The 9,820-nt window shown below is 34.6% G+C and overlaps 1 long non-coding RNA gene across 1 annotated transcript; it reads left to right on the top strand.

The window, feature by feature from the left end:
* Positions 1-392: 392 nt before the first annotated feature.
* LOC130050410 (uncharacterized) lies at positions 393-4,190 on the top strand. Its single transcript, XR_008798847.1, has 2 exons — positions 393-739; positions 4,113-4,190. It is a non-coding gene; the product is annotated as an uncharacterized LOC130050410 (long non-coding RNA).
* The last annotated feature ends 5,630 nt before the right edge of the window (positions 4,191-9,820 follow it).

The following is a 9,820-nucleotide window of genomic DNA, read 5'->3' as shown; positions in this document are numbered from 1 at the left end:
TATGATATAAAATATTAACTTTATCCGATGAGCCTGGACACTACGCACCTAAAACAACATAATCATTAAGTATGGTTCCACGTAAAAATCGGGCAAAATCGCATTTTCGTGATAAGTCCATGTTCACGAAATGAACCCAAACTTAGCATACTAACTCAACGTAATATGTTTAGCAAATATACAAAGTAGTTTTGATTTATTTCGCCTTGTTTCAAAATTATGGACATATAATTATGAACATGGAGAATTCATGCTTAGTGCAAATCTATACAAAACACTACTTGTAATCCCTTTGAAATCTAAAAACAGCAAAGCGGGTATGAAAAATATCATTATAGAACATTAAACAAATAAAAAAGGCATGCTCTGAAATAAATATTTTTTTTGAAAGTTTCAATATAACATTTTAAAACCTCTCTGAATGTTTCGATTTTAATGCAATTTCGGTTATCGTTCTTGAATTTAACCTCGATGATCGCTAGGGGCGCTGCGTTGTCAACACGCTAAGTGCGCGGAATATGGCGGATCCAAAACTGAATGCCGTGTAGGACAATGTTCCGACAGAGTGTGATCTACCCTCAAGCCTTATGTAAAGGAAACGAATATATTTACCTTCGGAGAGTGTCAGAAATACATTGATGCATATGGCGTCACTGAAGATAGACCGTGTGTGGAGCAGCCGACAACGAAGACCGAGCAACATATCTTATATGACATGTCACCAAGTCGGCGCATTCTGGTAATTTCAAATGGTGTGATTTACATATTTAATAAGTCAAAATTCGCAATATTTATTATTACTAGCATAAAAATCATAACGAATGTTGTATTATACAATGTAGCATTGTATGAGACGACTGTGTACAGATGACACCCACTCCCTTGTTTCAAAAAGTCTCATACTTTCAACAGTTACACTATGATATGTTTTAGGCCTAATCGACGGCATGTTTCATTTGTAATGGTCTGCATGATAGCAGGCATCTACGTATCCTCCACGCAAACGCTTCCTGTCTCAGATAGAAATGTAGATTATGCCTAACTGAGGATCAGTAGGAGTAGGTATCATCTCTATAAAGAGTGTGGTTTTATGTACATGTAGATTTCAGTCGAATTTGCATATAAAAATGCAAGACATAATACGACTTTGTGAGATGCAATGTTTAGTATCTAATATAAACCTCACTTATTGAATTCACAGATAGTGTAGTGGTTAGGTAACTGGATTAGCATGCTGGAGGTACCTGGTTCAAATCTCAGATTTGACGGGATTTTTTTCTTCTATTTTATATACACATCATTTTTTTCCTTCAAGGTATTCTATATAAACACACACAATTTTTTAAATATTATTTCATATGCACAAAATCATTTGTTTTAGTGGTCACCATCCAGCTCTTGACAAATCAGAATTCATATTCTAACAAGAGGCCCAGGGCCCTTATAGGTCACTTGAGTATCATGTAACAACCTTCCAATGTTTGAATTAGGTTTGTGTTTAAATATAAGAATTTTACTTTTGGATGGAAGAAACATTGAATAGCTATGTGGTCAGCCCCGCCTTTGCACCAGAACCCCTGACCCAGGGGCAATAAATTTCAGTTTTGAAAGAAGCATCCTTGATCATCATTATCATACTATTAGTTTGTCTACTTAATACCCAGCAGCAGAGGAGAAGATTTTCAAAGAAATAAAATGCATTTTCACTATATGATCAATAGGGCCCCACCCTAATACCAGAATCCCTGACCCAGGGGCCATGAATTTCACAATTTTGAAAGAGGCATCCTTGCTCATCATAACCATGCTATTGGTTTGTCTACTTAATACCCAAGGACAGAGAAGAAGATTTTCAAAGAAATAGTGCATTTTCACTATATGACTTATAGAGCCCCACCCTAGCACCAGAACCCCTGATCCAGGGGCCATGAATTTCACAATTTTTAACAGGAGGTACTGTGAGCAATGCTCACTAAGAATATCCCCCACTTACCCCAATCTCCCAAAGGGTGTTGGTAATAGGTATAAACTACCTCTTTTCTGAGTGTTGCTACTTCGATGTCCAGTGCGCATGACCTTTGACCTTTTGACCCCAAAATCGATAGGGAACATCTTCATCCCATGGGTAGTCCATATGTATGATATGGTTACTGTAGGTGGAAAGGATAACGCTTCAGAGCCCGGAAACCATATTGCTACTTCAATGTCCAGTGCGCGTGACCTTTGACCTTTTGACCCCAAAATCGATAGGGAACATCTTCATCCCATGGGTAGTCCATATGTTTGATATGGGGAATGTAGGTGGAAAGGATAACGCTTTAGAGCCCGGAAACCATATTGCTACTTCAATGTCCAGTGCGCTTGACCTTTGACCTGTTGACCCCAAAATCGATAGGGAACATCTTCATCCCATGGGTAGTCCATATGTATGATATGGTGACTGTAGGTGGAAAGGATAACACTTTAGAGCCCGGAAACCATATTGCTACTTCGATGTCCAGTGTGCTTGACCTTTGACCTTTTGACCCCAAAATCGATAGGGAACATCTTCATCCCATGGGTAGTTTATATATATGATATGGTGACTGTAGGTGGAAAGGATAATGCTTTAGAGCCCGGAAACCATTGCATCTACAGATGGACGGACGGACAGACGGACAACCCGATTCCAGTATACCCCCCACAACTTGTTGCGGGGGGTATAAAGAGGCATCCTTGCTCATCCTTACCATGCTATTAGTTTGTCTACTTAATACCCAGACACAGAGAAGATTTTCAAAGAATTTCTACATTTTCACTATATGACCAATAGAGCCCCACCCTAACACAAGAACCCCTGCCCCAGGGGCCATGAATTTAACAATTTCGGTAGAGGGCTCAATGCTCATTATAATTATGCCCACAGTTTGGCTTCTTGATGTCCAGGAGTAAAGAAGAAGATTTTTTAAAATTATATTCATTTTGATGGTTTTTGCCCCACCCCTCAGGCCCCAGGGTGGCAGGGACCACGAATTTCACAATTTTTGTTCCCCTCCACCCACAGATGCTATATGCCAAAATTGGTTGAAATTGGTCCAGGGGTTTCAGAGAAGAAGCTGAAAATGTTCAAATGTTAACGCACGACGAACGACGACGGACAAAAACATATAGCAATAGGTCACCTGAATGAATTCAGGTGACCTAAAAATATATGCATACTATTAGACATATCAAAGAAAATATTTAGGGTCTGTAGTTCTTAAAGAATTCCATTTTATTGTCAAACAATTCATAATGTTAATTATAAATCTTCATATCAATCAATAAGACTAAGTTGAGTCTTCTTGACATTTTTATTAGATATCTATTATATTACTATTTAAAGTCTGCCTCAATTTGATATGGTCATGGGGACTGGTCAATGCATGGGTTCTTGAATGTATACTTCTAATAATAATATATAAATATAACAAAGATCAAGTCATTTAGCTAATGTATATTTCTTTAAAGTTTTCATACCAGCATCATGGAGTGTCATTACCATCATTACATGCATTACCTCTGTGGTAAATACATAACTGTAAATACATGTAGCACATATGTACCAATGAATCTACAGTGTAAATGTTTTATAAACCTCAAACTTGGTAGAGCAGTATTATATAAATAATCCTGATATACAAGCACTACATGACCCCTTCTTATAATGAGGTCAGAGTCAACCCCCCCCCCCCACCCCACCCCCTTTATAGGAAAATATTGGTCACTCAGAAACCAGACTCAAAACCTGATACAGCTGTTGCCCTGACTAGTATCTGAACTTACTTGTCACTGATTTAGAATATTTGGAACACCTTCTCAAAGCCATATACAAGTTTCTTTAAACATTTCTTGTTTTCAAAAGTTTTATATGCTGTTTTAGTATTTTTATTCTTTCTAACTACATGTATAATTTAAATATCAATGTGTACTATGATTACTAGGCTCTGAGGTGTGTACTTTAATTGAAAGTTTTATGATGAAATTGTTCAAACATTCTCAAAAACTAAAGAAATATATATTATATATTGAGGAGAGAAAAATAAGTAATTTCTTGTGTCCTGAAAATCAGTGTCTATCTTATTGTATTATAGGTCTCTGCAAAACCCAAGGACATACTTAAAGTGGTGACAGGAGGAAAATCAATCAAACCAAGTGAAAGTACAAGACAATATTACAAAAGGAAAGCAAAGGAGTCCATAAAGTCAATGTTGAACATCAAGACAGTCTAAAAAATTGAATCCAAACAAAATATCAAAACTTTATGAAGAAATAAATGACAAATTGTCAAATAAACATGAAAGCAATCTTATATGGTGTTTATTCAAATTATTTCAACTGAAATTCCTAATGTACCTAAATTCGAAAGGGAAACAACTTATGAAAAAATTAAACACCAATGGGTTGAACTGTGTAATGAAGTTGTGTTGACATGCAAAAATACATGTATAATGTGATTCATCATAGAATAGCTCAAATGGTCTATTTTATGCAATTTTTGGGCTCTTCGCCCACCCCTTTCTGGATGGAGAAGGTACAAACATGAGTCACAACCCTTCCATTCCCACCCTTATATTTTTTTCTGGATCTGCCTCTGCTTTGTAGATATGTTCGTAACAAATATATTGCTGTGCTCATTTCTTCCTTTATCATGTTTATGCCTTGTTTGGGGTTACACTTTTAAAAAAGTATGATTTTGAAATAAAAATTTTAAGCTTCAAAGAACTCTTCCGTGTACATTTATCAGTATATAGTTTATAAAGGATCTAAACTTACAAGTTGCAACTGTTAAAAAATCTTATAGATAATGGAATGTATTGATGAAATAATTAAGAATTCATTTTCAATTCACTTTACAGACACTAATATCTACATGGATTATGCAAAACACAGTTGTTTTGTCATCTGAAAGCAACCTGTAATCAAACTTGGTAAAATATAGTGCCATAAACATGATAAATGAGTCAACTTACATTTTTTAAACTACATAATTCAATTTTAAAACAATCCCATTTCTACATTACATGTATTTTCATAAAATTATATAAACTGTCCAAATTTTACAATATTAATGACTCAAATGTCAACAGTTTCTGTTCTCATTTTTATTTTTCATGAACAACCATATATATTATATGACTGTAAAAACGTACATTTCACTAAAAGTTTTTGTTCCACTCTTACAAAGGATTCATAAGGAAATCAAGTGCTAAAAAGTTTATTTTAAAATTTGAGCCATATCATGTTTCTAGAATTGTTAGCCAAAGTTTTAAATGTCCAGATGCTTTGTAATAAATGTTTTAAATTTCATATTACATAGAGCAAAAATGAATTCAAAATGATTTTTCAAATAAAAGATATTTTCAATGAATTATTTAGGGTAAAACACAAAAGTTGATAAATTATATCTTTATTTTATCATAAAGGATTCCCTTGAACACGTTGAATGTATTTTCAGTTTTGTTTTTCTGAAGATATACGTTTTAAAAGAGCATGGGCATTCATTCTCTTTATACTTGGGACTATAATGCCAATCTCTTGTCATTCGAGCAACCTACAACGTACGTCGTTGACCAGCCTCACAAGAGTTGTTGATAGGTGAATTTCAAAATGAAAAACAATTGCCAACCAAGCATTTTTTCTTTAATCTGTTAATTACCCACCCACTCCAAACTATCCAAAAATACTTGCAAGTTAAACTCGCCATTCAGTGCAAAATATCCTATAAAGGCCGGTCTAATAAGTTGTTTACAATAACCTGAGGAAATCTGAAAGAAATGGGTTAATAATAAACGGACTTAGGATCCCGACCCAAAATGCTAAGCATCGTTTCTCGCATTTACATCTATAGACATCATTATGGTATGTAAACACATAAAGAAGATCATTTTAGATATTAATAAATATGATAATTACTCGAACATGACAGAAAAGTGTACTTGTTGAATAGTTTGTAAGTAGAAGAAAACTTAAAATCATGAAAATATATTATTTTCCCGCCATTTTTCACAATCTTCATATATATTTTTCCGAGTACAGTAAAAACTTTCAAAAAAAATATTGATTAAAAATTATTCAATAGCATGTACTTTATCCGTCTAATTATGAAACCTTTTTGAAAGTGTTTGCTGTTTCGAGAAAAATGGTCTTAAAGTTGGAATGTTTTTCCGTTAGAAAATCCTTTCGTTAACTACAGCAACGGTTACCGTGGTAACACATAACAAATACTCACTGTGACAACAGAAATTCGTAAACAGTAGCCTTCTTCTTCATTTCATATAAGCTATTTAAAAATGTATGATCTTTTCATTTAACAAAACCTTTAAGAATATATAGCATTTTTATGAGTCAATTTTGGTCAAAACATGGGTATTCTATTTTTAGTAACACAGCTCTGTGAAAGTGCGTCATATGAAAAAAATATTATCACCGAATGATTTCTTATAAACCATATATATAAGTATCGGCTCAATCCCTGACGGTCGACTTATCACCCTCTGCCTGATTTTTACATGGAACCATACTTAAAATCATACGTCACAAAATCCAGTCCGTACACACTAACCACTGTCACGAAATTCACCGGTCCAAACAAGGAAGTTCCCTTGTACGAGACATGAGCAGATAAGACTTGAATTGTATGGGATGTCCTTGGCCATAACGCTGTAAAAGAAAAACCACTAGCCGAAACAAAACAATCTACAAGTAACCAGACGCCTAACTGAGGACTTGGGATAGGGGATATTTTTTGTCTGTACCAAAGTTGGAGGCTGAGAAGGAACGGGTGCATATAATGTGTATGCTCCGAAGTAAAAAGAAGGGATGGGATTACCAATAATAATAGAAAGGGAATGTACATGTATAATTACTTTTAAGAGTTGTCGTTCTTTTCCTAATAACTAAGACTATATATGCATGAAATAACATGGCTTATCCATATTATAATATTATTTCTATTAACATTAATGCATGCATCTGTCGCAAGAAAATCAACATTTACATGTAATTGGTAATAATACATGTACTTTCTACTTTACCTAATTAAGACTTCATAACTCCAGTGTTTGAGTTTTACTTCCAAAGTTACTATATCTATCTTATATCCATCCGTAGGTGCACGGATTAATGTCAAGTCGCCGGTAGTTCAGCTATAGAACGCTCGCTTTGTAACTGGGAGGTCGTGAATTCTAGCCCCACTTGTGCCAGGGCCGCGTATTACATAATGTAAAATCTTTCTTGTAGTTGATATCTATACAGTATAAACATAAAGTCACAAAACCACAAAGAGTTCAATCTTAGCACAAGTCATAAAGGACTGTTACAGGGGATGCGTCTAGGAGTTGAGATTGATCACTGTTCGCTATCTTCACCTTTATAGGAGTTATGAGATTGATCTTCACCTTTCATCGTATATACATGTAGTTCAATCTGTCAAATGTTCAAAAGTCGCAGATTACGATTGACTGAGGTGTCCGCCACACTCAAGAATGTTTCAGTTAACTGGTGACGCCCAGTTTTTATTGGTGGAAGAGAGAACCTAGAGAGAGAACCTTAGATACAATGTACCTGGGAAGAGAACCCCGACCTTCCGCAAGTAAACTGGGAAACTTTCTCACTTACCGGCGCGAGCGGGATTCGAACCCGCGCCGACAGAGGTGAGAGGCCTTGTGATTTTGAGCGCGATGCTCTAACCACTCTGCCACCGGAGCTCTTGCAGAATACAAACCCGGCCCATGGATACTGTCCGTTCCTATGAACAACTGGTCAGAATCTCGTTGATCCATACTCCGGTCAAGATAACCTCAGTGGTCATTCTGCAAATATTTATATCTTATAAGCCATAATGATTCTATCATCCTTTTCATTTCGTTTTGTCATGTCCATTGTAGTATCCATATCGGAATGTTTATATTATAACACTCATCAATAATATAAATATCACACCCTTTTCATTTTGCAATTTCCGTTTCATAGTGTCCATTGTCGTTTCCAGTTTGCACTGTTTATATTATAACAATCATCAATAATTTCACTATCAATAGGTCAATAGATATAGCATTCTACACAAATACCAATTTATAAGTTCAATTAGTAAATATAAATATCATTCTACAAAAATAGAAAAATTATTCTACATAAGCTTTGAATTTAAAAGATTATACAAATATAAACGTTATTCTACATCAGCATAGAATTTAGTCAGTAACTCGACAAAATGTGTGACAACCAAGAGATTCTCAAGGACATGTAAGGAGTATTATGCCTTATTCTTTCTTCAGATATGTCCTTCTAAGCAAATATAAAAACTATATATACATGTATATAAACATTAAGTTCCAACAACACCCGATACCTAAAAGTGTCGGATCCACAACATGGATACAAGGTCAAATACAAAAATTATACAAAGCACTAAAATGACCAACGACAACGAACAACCAGATTGTCAATTTTCGGGACGACCTGTCCCTTCTTCAGGACAAACGAAAAGAATTACATAATGTGGCCAATATCTACAGAGAATAATAACAAAACCTTCATATAGATACATCTAGCACTACAATTACACTAATCTACAAAAGTATTTACAACGCAGACTACATGTTTTTTGGTCTTTAGGCTTGCCAATCAATGTTAAAAGTGGAGCGAATTAGAACATGCCTTATTCGTCCAAAGAGCTGATCCAAAATGTACGAAGTGATAAAAATAGACTTAATTAATCTCAGGTGGAACGCGTGTTATGTATTATATATAAAACGCACTGACATACATGTAGCAATGAACTCTTAAATGAATATTGTAAATCAAATCATTATAACGACCATAAAAATCTCGAAAATAATTAAAACAAATGATGACATCTGGGTTTTTTTTCATAAAATGGCAATTGTGGATGAAATATAATCTGTAGTTAGTGTACAGGAGTATCAAAGGTTTGATTTGTAAGTCAAGTAAATAAGTGCAAAGGTCGAGGAAGCATCTGGGTTCTTCCAAAATTATATACAATTTAGATTGTTATTTGTTCCTAATATGACAGTCTTGAGTTCATTATCTTTAAATTATGCTGATGGGTTCCAGGAGGTTTTGTGCACGATTTCGGTATTTCTGATGTAGTCTTCAAGACCTACTTTGATAAAAGCAGAAGTTCATTGAATTATTATGTAGTCTGCTAATGTATGAGTCGTTGCCAAAATTGGATTTGAAATGTTGTGTCAATGGAATTGTTTTCAATTAAAAGATGCACGATTTCTACAATTTATCACTTCTGCCTACTGGGTTGCAATTAAAGGGCTATGTTGCCGCGCATTCAAAGTCTTTGATAAAAATACGATACTTAATGCCTTTTTAGCATAATGTGAAAGCCAACAAAAAAAATAAATAAATAAAATAAAATAAATAAAAACCCGTTCCAGTTGACATTAGATACTATACTAAACATAAGTCATTATCAGTCTTTCTATATTTTCTTATTTTTAAATCCAAAATCAAATGATTGGGACGAAATGTCATATTGATTGATATGCTGATTTAGAAAATGATGTGCCTTTACAACAGCGGCAGAACTGAATGAAAGCCGAGGAGGACAGTGGAACAGAACAAATCGACATGTCTGGGACACATCTTCTGTGCTGGGGTTTATTGCTACTTAATGGTGAGCTGTTTTTGTTCAATCTTATTTATGTCTTATTTTGGTTTTTTTCTTAACTGTAAAAGCTCACCGAAGCTTGTTTTTGGTTTTCAAGATTTATATCAAGACAATTTGAATGAGAATGGAAATGTTATTTATTAGATAAAGCAAATG

The sequence above is a fragment of the Ostrea edulis genome, chromosome 9 (assembly GCF_947568905.1).
Source record: "Ostrea edulis chromosome 9, xbOstEdul1.1, whole genome shotgun sequence".
Classification (NCBI taxonomy): Eukaryota; Metazoa; Mollusca; class Bivalvia; order Ostreida; family Ostreidae; genus Ostrea; species Ostrea edulis.
Note: the sequence above shows the minus strand (reverse complement) of the source record. Positions and strands in the feature narration are given on the sequence as shown.